At 37.1% G+C, this 14,315-nt stretch overlaps 1 protein-coding gene across 1 annotated transcript in view; it reads left to right on the top strand.

The window, feature by feature from the left end:
* The window catches only part of GABRA2 (gamma-aminobutyric acid type A receptor subunit alpha2), a 212,306-nt gene that overhangs the window by 142,458 nt on the left and 55,533 nt on the right, over window positions 1-14,315 (top strand). The window lies entirely within an intron of this gene.

Genomic DNA, 14,315 nt, shown 5'->3' with positions numbered 1-14,315 from the left:
TCTAAGCTGGGCACATTTTATGAACAAGTAGATTACTTTGGTGTGTTTGGTCCACTCTTACTTAAGACCTTTTCATTGAGAACCTACTCTGTCTCATACTATGCCAGGTCCTGGAAATGAAAACACAGCACAACTAAAATCCCATTTCTGCACTAAATCATCTCTGGTTCATGGTGCACAGTAGAATAAGCAGGCATGGAAACAGAGAATAGAATCACAACATGGAAGCATGAAAATAAACCCATATGCAAGTTGTTACAGAAAACAAGAGGACTGATTCAGTAGTTAACATTTGAGCTAACTGTTACCAGATGAATAGGAGTTTCTCAGACAGATAAAATAGGGAAAGTATCACAGGCAAAAAGAATAGACTTTGCAGTGTCCCTGAGAAATGGAAGGACATGGTAAGTTCCGTGATGTCATTGTTAGTGGCGGTAGAGAGATACAATTTAAGGTCAATCTGAGAAGATGGGAAGAGCCATATGGGCCAGCTTTAACTTACCGGTGATAGTAAGCTACTCTAGTGGTTTTAAACTTTGTATATGTATATGTTCCTTATAATAATGCTGAGCATATAAGTCCTGTTTTACTGTTAGCTAGTCATCTTCCCATTAATTTCATCCTAATTCTACTTTAGAAAGCTCTGATAGCTTTGGGGAGGAAAATTTAAAAGAATAAATTGAAAGATGAAAATGCTAGAGACAGAGAGAAAAGTTCAGTGATTACTGCAATAGCCAAGGTCAGATCTATTGGGGGCATCACCAAGTGAGGCAGTAAAGCTCATCACCAAGAGAAGAAACAAATCCAGGTCAAATAATGCTTGGTATATAGAATCAATGAATGTAGTGAACAGATGCGTATACATTCTAAATAAAAAAGAAGAATCTAGAATAATATTTAGCTTTTTTCATAGGCACAAGTATCAGATTTATAGGTCCACTGTAACAAATCACCACAAACTTGGAGGCTGAACAGAATATCAATTTTCTCTCACAGTTCTGGGGGCCAGAAATCTGAAATCAAGCCTTAGCAGAATTGTGTCCCTGTGGAGGCACTGAGAGAGATCCTACCATCTGGTGACTGGTGGCAATTATATATATAGACATATAGATATATGTATATATATATAAACATATAGATATGTATATATAAACAGATAAATTGTAGGTGCTATTGATGAATATGACACAATAATTGATGTACATCATCAGCTGCTCAGTTACTGAACATGTAGCTATAAAACTTATCTTAAAGAAAAATTGATAGGTAAATAAGAGAACAGAACACATAATCTGCTTTAAAAATAACATTTCATGGTTTATAAGATAAAATGGTTAATAAGAACTATCAGACAATTAGAAAGAAACCAAGAGAATATACAAATATGCTTGACACATGGATTTATGTGTCATTGGTATTTATATATTTATTGGTATGTATGGATTGTGATGAGAGCTGTAAGAGCCCCCCAATAAAATGATTTTTAAGAAAAGAAAGAAAGAAAACCAAGAGAGAAAAAGGCCCTAAAGGGAAAACATCATCATTAAAACAAATAAATTTTTAAAAGAACATACATATGTGTATCTTTTGGATCTATGGTATCAAATAAACTCAGATTTAAGAAGTATTGAGTGAATTTTTAGCAGACACCAATAGCAAATCAGAATAGTTGCAATGGAATAACATCAGATAGGGACAGCAATGTTGTTCTTAAGTGCCGTCAAATCTGTTATGGCTCACAGTGACTGCACAGCAGGACAAAACGCTCCCCAGCCCTGTGCCGTCCTCACAATTGTTCTTATATTTGAACCCATCGCTACACCCACTGTGTCAATCCATCTTGTCCAGTGGCAAAAGGAAGGAATTGAGTACAGACGATACTTAGATGAAGAAGAAGAAGAGGAAAATTAAAGTGGCTGTACATGTAGCTGGGTTAAGTTGTTTTTAGGTGCAATCAAATCCATTCCCACTCATAAGGTCCGTGAGAACAACAGAATGAAGACTGCTCGATGTTGTGCTATTCTCAAAACCATTGCTTTGTTAGCGAACATTGTTGGATTATTGTGTCAATTCATCTCATTGAGGGTTTTCTTTTTTTTTTTCTCTGACCATTTACTTTGCCAAGCCTGGTGTCCTTCTCGAAGGACAGATCCTTCCTGATGGTATGTCCAGAGTGTATGAGGCAAAGGCGTGCCCTTCTTGCCGCTAAGGACCATTCTTCCTGAATTCTTCCACAATATTCCTGTTGCTTTTTGGTGCCATCGAGTCAGTTCTGACTCACAGCAACCCTCTACACAACAAAACGAAACTCTGCCCAGTCCTGTGCTATCCTCCCAATTGCTCCTTGCTTGAGGTTATTGTTGCTGCCACTATGGCAATAAATCTCTTATTATTATTTTTTTTTTGGCACTCGGTCTTGTCAAAGGTCTTCCTCTTTTTTTCTTGCCTTTCTACTTTACCAAGCCTGGGGTCCTTCTCCAAGGAATATGTTAGACAAAGTCTTTCTCCAAGGACTGGTATTGTAAGACGAAGTCTTGCCATCCTTGCCTCCAAGGAATACTCTGTATTTCTTCCATGACACACTTTTTTATCCTTTTGGCAATCCATGGTACTTTCAGTATATTTCATCAACACTGCAATTCAAATGAATCATTTCCTCTCTGCTCTTCCTTTTTCAATGTCCAACTTTCACATGCATATGTGGCAATTGAAAATACTGTGACCTGAGTCAGCGGCACCTTAGTCTTACAAAGTAACATCTTGCTACACAAAACCTTTTCCAATATAGATTTGTTTATTCTCATTGTCTATGATCTAAACAATATTTTTGTCAACAGCATAGTTCAGTTTCATCAATTCTTTTGCTTTCTTATTCATTATCCAGTTTTCCCATCAATAATGGGCATTGAAAGTACAGTGACTTGGATCATGCACACCTTAGTTCTCTTAATGACAGCTTTGCCTTTTGCCACTTTAAAATGACCGTTTGCATTAGATATGGCCAATGCAATCCACCCTTCGACCTTCTGATAGCTTCTTTCATGGGTATTGATTCTGGATCCAAATAAACATTAAATTCTTGCCAACTTCAATCTGTTCTCTGTTTATTAAAATTTTGCTCATTGGTCCAGTGTTGAGGATTTGTGTTTGGCTTATGTTGAGGTTTAATCCATATTGAAGTCTTTAATTTTCACGGTAGCCCTCTTCCCTTTCATCCAGTGTGATATGCCATCTGCATATTGAAGGTTGTCAATGGATGAGACTGCCTCCTGTCTGACTGCCTCATTCTTCGTCATCTAGTTCAATTTAGATGATTATCTCAGCATGCAGATTGAAGTGAGCCTTGATGGTGTGGTGTTTCAATAAATATAAAGTCAATGTTTCAAACTCATCAGTGTCTCTGCAATAGAAAAAGAAGACATTCTGTTTCCATAAAATTTTTACATCGTTGGGAATCTAAAGGGATAGTTCTCCTCTGCCCTGTAGGGCCACTTTGAGTCAGTATTGATTCAATGGCATTGAGTTTATTTTGACTTATAAATTGTACAAATGTAGTGAAAGGATACAACACTGATGCAAACGTTTCCTAATTTCAAATCATTCAGTATACCCTTGTACTGTTTGAACAATAATCTCTTGATCTATGTCCAAATCTCACATAAGCACAATTATGTATTCTTTATTGTGTTAGGTATAATTTAACCCACATCATGGGCATAATCAGTGAAAATAGGTGAAGGAAGAGATGGTCCACTTTTGAAAATGTTATGTATATATGAGTCATAGGAGAAAATTAATATTATCATTAGTATTATTAACATATAAGATTGAATTATAATCAGCGAAGTTCCTCTATGCTAAGCCACACATTGGCATATTGCATAATTATGCACATTGTTGCATAATTATTATTTATTATACCCTTTAAGGTAGACTATAACATCCTGATTTTAAAAATGAAAATGCTGAGACTGTATAATTTTAGGTATCTTGTTGGAAACTCTTGAAGCAGAATATGACAGCAAAACCCATGGTTCTTGGATTGTATAGTGTTCCCCTTGTGCTTTTGTTTTTAAAAAGAAATAGTTGAGAAAGAGGAGAAAGATTGAATATATTGAAGAGGGAGGAGTTTCTGATGTTAACAGTCCATAAATAAAATATTTAGGATTGGAATCGGTTAGAACAATAAGAATGAGAAACGCTATTTTTCCAAGTTAGGATGTTCAAACTAGGAGTTCAAGATCACTTCTGTTAGTGCTTGCTTCTTTCCAAATCTTCCCAAGTGTTTTCGGAACGCTTGCAAAATATTTTATCTTAAAAATATTTTACTACTTTCATTTATAGGACAAAATTGCTTAGAGACTATCCCACTAGTTATGAACATTAATTTAACTTTAGATGTTGTTATTGTTGTTAGGTGCCATCGGGTTAGTTCTGACCCATAACAACCCCATGCACAATAGCAGGGAGAAATGATTAAGTTCGCTAAAATTACATCCAGGTTGTAGAAGACTGAGAGAGCTTTTGTGCAGACTAGATTTGGTCTAAAGCATTTGAGGAAAACAAATAGGAGACACCAATGCGTGGGGGGCAGGGGGTGAAAAGAAAAAGGGAGAATAGAAAGGAGAACAAAAGGACAACTTTGGCTTTAAAGTGCATGCACCCATCTATAAACATTCAAAATATTCATTGTGGAGACAAAAGTTTAAATCAGAACACCCTTCCAACCCAAGTTTAATTCAGAATTGTTGACTTTTGCTGGTCATTACAAGGGCATTTATATTTCCCATGCTTAAAATCTATTTTATTACAGAAAATTGAAGGAGTCTACCATAGAGTAAAATATAGTTTCTAAACACATGTCCAAGTCTTTTACAGTTTTTTGTGCACAGTGACTGAGCAAGTGGTACTTCTATAACCCATGTTGAATTATGTAGCAGAATAATACTTAGTATATGATTCTTTAAAAGCTGTACATATAAGAAATAAAGTACGGGAATTTTATATATCAATTAAACTTAGCTTTTATGGTAAGATTCTATATGAAATTTCAAGAGAATTAGACCTAGTTTAATAGATAATTCATTAATAATGGCATCAGTTAGTACATTTAATTCAGAAAAAATGCTCCACTATCTTTCTTCTAGAATTTTGTAAATGTCTATGATTGTACACCTCACATTTCATTACAGATGTTCATTTTCCATGTGGATCTCATTCCTCAGAGTTTCTACCAACAATTATTAGCACAGCATAAGCACATTTAAGTATTACAAAAATATATTATGAATAACTAGTAATTGGTTTAGGGGTAATAATGCAATCAATAGTCAGAATTCACTTAATGGCAGTGAGTTTGGTTTTTGAGGTTTATAGCAATGGATAATATCTCCATATGAAATTTACTAAGAAAACTTGGCAAATATGAAGATATATGATTATAAGAATCAACACATATTATTTCAACTAATGTGAGCAAAACCAACAGAAAGGCATAAAGTATTGAAGTGCACAGAGACTCAGATCTTCTTTACAAATGTAATTAAATATGGGGATAATGACAATGACCATGAAAACAACAGAGAAGAAATAAAAGCAAATATAGATTAAGTCATGATTTGAAGAAGAGCAAAGGATTAGAACATCAAAGGTTTCCCAAGGTTTAGACTCAGTTGCATCTCCTCAGTTACCTAGTTGCAAAAGTTGTCAAATTACTGAGCCAAGATGCCATAAAATAAACCTTTTTAATATGGCTAATAGGCAAGAAAAATTATTCAAATTACTTGAAAAATAAGGTTGCAAAACTTTTGAAACTCAAATTGTTAACACAAAAATATTTTAGGAAATGAATGAAAGGAGCATAAATTATATTCCAGATAAAAAACAACAGGTAAATCAAATAAAATTAAATGGTGAAAAATTTACTTAATAAAAGTTGGTAGAAAAATGAACTGTTACTTTATGTATGTAACGATACAGACTTTACAGCATAAATCTCCGCATAGAAATTTCTGCCTGCCCCAGTTACAGAGGAAGAATAAGTATATGTATAGATATTTAGCTTTGCATCAACCAAATGTGTTAGTGCCAAGGCTGTCGTGCCAAGGCTATGTAAATGTTTTCAAAGATTGGTGATATATGTAACGAAATTTAAAATCAAGTCTACATTTGCAAGTAAAATTTTTGTGTGACTTATTTATAATACAGGTTTAAGAATTACTGTCTTTTTTTGTAAATTGAGATTTATAGTTATTAAAGTATTCATAGTAGCATTTCTAGAAAATACTGTAAAGACTATAGTAAGTTTAATTGCATGTGTGCATGTGTGTTTGTATGTAAGTACTTGCTTGTGTGGGGGTTTATGTGTGTGCATGCATGCATCTGCAGGTGGAAAGTAAACATAGACGCTCTGAAGATACGGCTCAAATGGAATTTGAAAGCTACCAACCCTCTCCTTTTTTGACACCCTCAGACTATCATACAGTATTTTTTGGTTTCTCCTGAGGATCAGCATTATCATCCCTGATTGTTACACAGCAGTTACCTACGCCATGCTTCTACACTCTCTCTCAAATCACACTCGGGTTTACAGCCTCTCTAACTGATGAGAGATCATTAAATCACCTGCACAACCCTTCTCTCTGGGGTTTTCAGTGGTGGTTAATCCACCTGAACTTTAAAAAGCTGATTTGGTTAAGAAATTAATTTGCCCGAGTAGACACTTGTCAACATTTTCAACCTTTGGGGTCTTTCAGGACTCTATGCTGTAATTGGTATAAGAAAACAGAACAAATAAGTCAGTAGGCAAAGTTGAAATGAGAATGTGTACCCTTGTTATTAGGGATTTGGGTCCTTAATGCCGGGTCTTATTTATTTACTTTTTATGTTTTTATTGCATTTGTTTTGTGGTTATGTAGTACCAGCTTGATGTTTCTCAAATATATTAATTCAAACAGACTGGCCACGTGTGTTGCAATGATTAAAATCTCCTTTTGCTTTCTCTGAGTGTTTATACCCATTTTGTTCAGCACCAAAAAAATTTTGTTGAACAACTATTTGTCAGCACTTTTTATATTCTGGTAATACTTTTGACAAAAGTAAGCACAACTTCTTCCATAAGCATGTAGCTGATTTTTTTCTTGCCAGTAATATAAAACAAACAAATATCTGGGAAAATGTTTAGCACAATACCTTAAGATTTATGAGGGTTTTCAATGCCTTAGCCTTCTGAAAGTAGACAATGCATTTGCAACATGCAACCCCAATTTTGTGCTTTATTTAGCTTATTTGGGGAAATTCTGACTTCTAGTCCTTTCAGTTGGTTAACATTCTTCATGACATTATGTAAGTAATATCCATGCGGAATTTTCCAACTAGTATTTATATTGTGGGCATTTATATAAAACACAGTATCCTCATCTATTTCCAAGTACAGTACATAATTTGTGGCTCAAACCCACCAGCTATCCCTCAGGAGAAAATGAGGCTATCTATTCCCATGATCTACAGCACTGAAAACTCTACATAGGGCCGCTATAGAGTTGGAATCCACTTGATTGCAGTGGGTTTAATTTGTTTATGTTTAATATATTCTCATATTTTTAAATGCTATATTCAGTGTATAAGAAGGGTTATTTTCCCACTACAAAGAAAATCAAATATTACATATACATTAGGGTGTAATTTTCTTGTCGTGGTTGCTTAGTACCCGCTCTCCCCAGTTTTTCTGTTAGACCTATAAGAAATTTTCCTAGGATTGCTTCAAAGATCTCATGTTTATGTATCATTAGCTATAACTTAATCCTATAACCAGAGAGTCTGAGAACTGTCATCCTGAATAAATTCTCTATTCTAAAATTAAAAGGAAATGGTAGTAGCATCTTAGCATTGCAATCACTGCCAAACAGAAAAGTCAGCTGCTATGAACCCACCCAACGGCTTCACAGGAGAATGATTCGACAGTCTGTTTCTGTAACGATTTCCAGCCATGGAAACTCTGCGGGGAAATCACACTCTGTCCCGCAGGATCCCTGTGAGATAGAATTTATTTAGCATCAATGGGAAATACTAGGTTGCTAGCTGGAAATTTCTATTATAAGAAGAAAGCTGTAAGATTTGAAGATTATAAGCGGTTTAGAACACGTATTCCAGAGCCACACTGTGTGGAATGAAATGTTGGCTCTGTGACTGTCCAACTAGTGCCTTCTGGTGGGTGTCTTCTCTTCTTCGTTGTTTCACCTCACACTGGATAATAACAACCACCTTCTAGGAGACTTTAGGGAATTACACACACACACACACACACACACACACACACACACTTAGAACAGTTCTAGACATATAGTATTATCAGCATTATTTAGTTATTTTCTCTGTACACTCATATTAAAATTGTATATGTGATGGAAATATGTAAAGGATGGTCATATTTTGTTTTATTTTGAATCATTGTAATAACTTCCCAAAGATTGTCTATTGCGAGAGCTTTGAACTTTATAAACCTCTAGGGGAGATCGCTCTGGGCTGGTCTCCAGTTTCTTTCTATAATATTTCATCAATATTTTATTGTGTTTAAAGAGAATTTCAGAATAATTGACATTTCTTTCTACTAAAGGTGAAATATACAAGTATGTGTTCAATTTTACTCAATTCTCCTCAAATATAATGGAACCAAACAATAGTGAAGCTGTTCTGTGCCTCTTTACTAATGTCATTTTCACTAATCATGAGTTTGAATATATGAGGGGGTACCCCCGTCAAAAAAAGACCAGAATTTGTTTTTACCCAAAGCTATGTATTTAAATTTTTGTACATAAAAAACCTTATCACCCGCAAATTATTCTCCATTACACTTAATACATTTTTCAAATCTGTGATTTCATTCTTGGAAACATTTTTCAAACTCATCTGTTTGGATGGCTGACAGCACCTACATCATTTTTTTTCTTCACCTCTCCTATGTCATCAAATCGCTGTCCTTTCAACTCCCTCTGCATTTGCAGAAACAAAAAGGAGTCACACAGAGTGAGGGCAGATGAGTAAGCCTGGGGCAAGAGAGGCATGCTGTGTTTTGCCAAAAACTGGTGCACTGAGATGGTTGTGTTAGCACCTGCACTGTTGTGGAGGCAAGACCAATCCCCTATCTGCCACAAATCAGGCCTTTTTTTGTTGCATACTATTACACAATCTTCCGAACCTCTAAATAGAAATCTTAATTAAGAGTCTGACCTGGTGGGACGATGTCCAAATGCACTATCCCCCTTACATTAAAAGAAAAATGAGCATCAGTTTTGGGGGGATACCTGTCATATAACCAACATAAATCCCATTCAAGATTTTCATCCCATCCCATAATTGAGTCTGAATAGTTAAATATGGGTCACATGTTTCCTCTGATAGAACCACTCCCAACAAATACAATGAGATTTCAAAGTGCTCTTAGAAAAATCCCATTATCTTTAATGTCATTTCTTTACAAACTTTTTGAAGCCCCTTTTTGTATACCAGTTATCCAGGCTTGGGCCATAGAATCACTCCTTGAGCCAGTGTTTATTATCAAATCTAGAAATTATGAGTGAAAGGGGAACTGCAGGATGTTATTAGAAAGAGAGAACTCTTCACTCGTCATTAGTCTCCGTTGTTAATTTTCCAACTATGATTACCTCTTTGATAATGACACTGATTTCTATTTCATTGAGAAAATAGAAATGATTAGAAGAGAACCTCTTACATTCTCACCACCTCTTCTATCCAAGCTCTCACACCCAGATACTCTGCCGAATCATGTTTCTATATAATCCTGGTGTACTTCTCTCCTACACAGGGACATCATTTCACACTGGTGAGGGATGTAAAATGTATGTCATGTACCCCATAACCAGCCATTTATTGTCCATTTGATTTAAACTCATGTGACACCAGGCATGTTAGAGGAGAATTGTATGCACTCTATAAAGTTGTTAATGCCTGATTCTCTTTGTTCTGATAGGAGATAGCCTGGTCATTCTCCTAAGTCAGCTTTGAGTAGACTTCAACCTCTATCCTTTCTGGTAGTGACCTAGCTAATTAACCATTTGCACCAACTAGGAACTCCATCTACCTCATACTCATTGCTATTTGGTTGATTTTGACCCATGGGAACCCATATATTAACGAATAAAATTAGTCCATAGGATTTTCTTGGCTATTATATTTACAGAAGTAAATTGCCTGGCCTCTATTCCTCAGTAGTACTGATTGATTTTGAACCAGCAACAGGTAGGTTAGTAGATTAACTATAGGTTAGTGTGCCATGCAGGGATATCATCATCCATATCATAAAAGTAAACAAACAAAAAAACCTCATTGCCATCAAATCAATCCCAACTCATAGTAACCCTACAGGACAGGTGAAAACTACCCCTTTGAGTTTCCAAGACTTAAAAGAAAAATCTTCACATGGGCAGACGGCCTCACCTTTCTCCATCAGCAAGCCTGGCAGGTTAGCAACGTAATGCATAGCCTACTAGGCCACCAGGACTCTATCTACTTCAACCTTGTTGTTTTAGGTGCCATAGAGTTTGCTCCAACTCATAGGGGTCCTATGTGCAACAGGATACAGTCCAGTCCTCTGCTCTCCTCACAATGGTTGTTGATGTTCAAGCCCATTGTTGCAGCTGCTGTGTCAGTCCATCTCCTTCCCGATCTTACTCTCTTTTGCTGACCTTTAACGAGCATGCTGCCCTTTTCCAGGTCCTGTCTCAAAGAGATGCCCAGAACACTTGAGATGAAGTCTTGCCAGCCATCTAAGGAGCACTCTGCTCTACTTCTTCCAAGACAGATGTATTTGTTCTTCTGGCAGTCCACAGTAGTTTCAGAGTTCTTTACCACCACCATAATTCATATGTAGCAGTTCATTAGTCTTCATTATTTGATTTTCAACATTCACATGCATCTGAGGCGATTAAAAATATCATTCCTTGAGTCTCATGTTCTTTAATCTTCAATGGGCCATCTTTGCTCATCAACACATTATAGAGGTCTTGTGCAACCAACGTACCCTCTGCAGTACTTCATTTGGTTTCTGACTGCTGTAGACATGAACATTGATTGTGGATCCGAGTGAAATGAAACCTTTGACCATGTCAATACTCTCTCCATTAATCATGCTGATATTTATTGGTCCAGTTTTGAAGATTTTTGTTTTCTGTACATTGAGTTGTAATCCATACTGAAGTCTGTGGCTCTTGATCTTCATGAGCAAATGCTTCATCCTCCTTACTTTCAGCAAGCTAGGAAGTACTTGCATATTGCAAGTTGTTAGTAAGCTTTTCTCCAAACGTGATGCTACATTATTATTATTCATGTAGTGCAGTTTCTCAGATTATTGGCTCAGCACAGACATTGAATAACTATGGTCAGAAAATACAACCCTGACACACACCTTTCCTGCTTTTGATCCATGTAGTATTCCCTTGTTCTACTTAAACAACGGTTTCTTTTTCCATGTGTAAGTTCCCCAGGAGCGCAATGAAGTGCCCTGGAATTCCTATTCATCTCTATGTTATCTGTATTATCCATAGTTTGTTATGATCCACACATCCAAATGCCTTTGCACAGTCAATAAAACATAAACATCTATTTGGTATTCTCTACTTCCAGCCCAAATACCTCTGATATAGCAATGATATCTCTCATGCCACATGCTCTTTTGAATCCAGCTTCAATTTCCAGCAGTTGATGAATTACCTTTGGTGAAGTTTTAGTTGCTTTTAGTGATATTAATGATACTGTTCCATAATTTCTCCTTCAAGTCACCTCTTTGGAATGGTTACACGTATGAATCGCCTCCTGTTGATTGTCCAGGTAGGTAGGTGTTCCATATTTCTTGGCATAGCACAGTGAGCACCTTCAGTGATACATCTCTGTTTGAACACTTCTGTTGTCATTCTGTCCACTCTTGGAACTTTGTTTTTTACTAATGCTTCAGTAAGGTGACCAGACGTCCTGCTTTTGGCGGGACAGTTCCGATTTTTGGAAAGAATGCACGACAAGCTAGGGAACAGTCTGTTTGGTCCATATAGACCAAATTTTTAATCAAGGATCCCCCCACTTGCCCCCAGTCAATGGTGTCCCACTTTAAGTCTGGTCACCTTAGCCTTCAGTACAGCTTGGATTTTTTCCCTTCAGTACCGTCAGTCCTTGATCATATGCTACCTCTTGAAATGCGTGCAAGTTGACTAGATCTTGTTGGTCCAATTTTGAAGATTTTTGTTTTCTTTAGTGTGAGGCATAATTCATACTGAACACTATTTTGTTTGTTTGTGTTAATATTTGTAGGAAGACATTATTTTAATTGAAAAGTAGTAGTAGAGTGGGAGTGGGAGGAGGACTCTAGAGGAAGAATGGGGGTTAGTAACAGTAAGCAGAATGTCTGAGCAGGGCTGAAACGATTGGTACAAATTCATTCCAAGGCCCTGTCGTCCACAAGCTTGGGCTGTGGCGTGCTAACAGGCGGCACACCTGGCATCCCAGTGTTGCCTTTGGCACAGGGCAGCTCTTGCTAATCAGCAAGCTGCCAACCCACTAGCCTGTCTTCTCCCCACTGGCAGAGGTTCATGCCAGTCATCCCACTGTCAATTAGGAAAGTGAGTGAGCAAAATATTATAATAGCCATGATAAGAATAGTAGAAAGCCTTGCTCATTCTAGTTTTAAGTCAGGTTTAGAAGTTGTTTCAGGAATGAAAGCAGGTGACCTGCATAAGCTTAACTGATATGATTGCATTCTTGATTTTATAGTAGGAGGAGGGGTATTAAAAGTATATACTCTTGATCCGATGATTTTCTTTTGATACTTAATTTTTGATGAGCATATACATCACATTAAAAACAATTTAAAAGGCATGAGCAGATTACATTAGAAATATAGTTTGTTGAGGGTCTAGATATCATATGCTGAGTTAGGTACTTCTCATTTTCTCATTATTCAAATGTGGGTGGGGATGGGGGTGGGGAAACTTGGGAAAGTGTCACTGTCCCAGACAAGCAAATGGGATGCAGTACTGATAAAAGGCGGTGACCTCATTATCATTCTGCACACTAGTACTACAAAGCTGTCTGACTTTCCAGGTTTTTGGTTGCAAGCTCTCATTGTTTCTCATGTACCCTTCTGCCATCAAGCTGTTTTATTCCCTTAAAAAACTGGGTGTCTGAAGGGAAAATCCTCGTAGGTGATTGTTTTACACATGAGTAATTTTAGTTTGAGAGCAATGCATACTACACGGTGACCCGAATTTGAAATGAGCCCTTTAATTTGACAGCTGTGGAGTGAACTGTGCACAGATCCCTGGTGACACAATGGTTAAGTGCTTGGCTTATTAAGGTATATAGTGCTAACTCACCAATAGCTCTGTGGGAGAAACGACCTGGTAATATACTACCCTTGATATTAATAAATAAATAAGTAGCTCACTGATATCCAGTCAATCCAGACTCATTGTGACACTGCGTAGAGTTTCCATTAAATGCTCAGTAGAGCAGATAGCTTCATCTTTCTCTGGAGACACAGCTGGTGGATTTGAACCACTGACCTTGCAGTTAACAAGGTTTAGAAGTTGCTTAATTCACTACACTATCAAGGCCCCTTCCCATAAAATTCCAAAACCAAAGTTACAGCCCAGACAACACTATTGCCTTTTCTACGGTTACATAGGATCACTGCAGATTGTCTTAAGGCAGCAAATAAGTGAACTCCTGGCTTTCACCACCTTCTCTATTGAAGCATTTGGGTTGCCCTGCGTAAAGTAGAAGTTCATGCTATCGGAGTATGACACAGCAATTGCAGCATTAATAGGTTTTGAAAGTTCTTTTCCACACACCTGTCATATTCCACAAGGAGTCCTGGTGGCATAGGAGATTGAGTTGGGTTGCTAACCATAGGGTCAGCAGGTCAAGTCCACTAGCTTCTCTGTGGACGAAGATGAGGCTTTCTGCCCCTGTAAAGATTTGTGAAGCTGTGGAGGCTGCTCTCTGTGCTGCAGAGTCACTGTGAGTCGGCATCAACGCTTTGGGAATGATGGGTTGATCACGTTCTACATTTTAAGGCAAAATTATCTACTCATCCTCGGTGTTGCTAAGTAGTTTCTGTAGAAGTGCTGTTGACTAGATTCTGATTTATGGCTGCCTCTAGGTGTATGCACAGTAATAAAGGGCTTCCAATGAATGGTGGAAAAGTTCCATTATCTTTTCATTTCCTTTTTCACAAACATTTTGAAGCCCCATTAAAACTGCCTCACGGGGTTTTTAAGGCAATGGCCTTTTGGAAGCAGAGTTTCAGG

This window comes from Echinops telfairi, unplaced genomic scaffold, assembly GCF_000313985.2.
Source record: "Echinops telfairi isolate 266 unplaced genomic scaffold, ASM31398v2 ScPeMD7_7468;HRSCAF=8506_0, whole genome shotgun sequence".
NCBI lineage: Eukaryota > Metazoa > Chordata > Mammalia > Afrosoricida > Tenrecidae > Echinops > Echinops telfairi.
The sequence above is the reverse complement of the archived record's forward strand: the minus strand, read 5'-3'. Positions and strand labels throughout refer to the sequence as shown.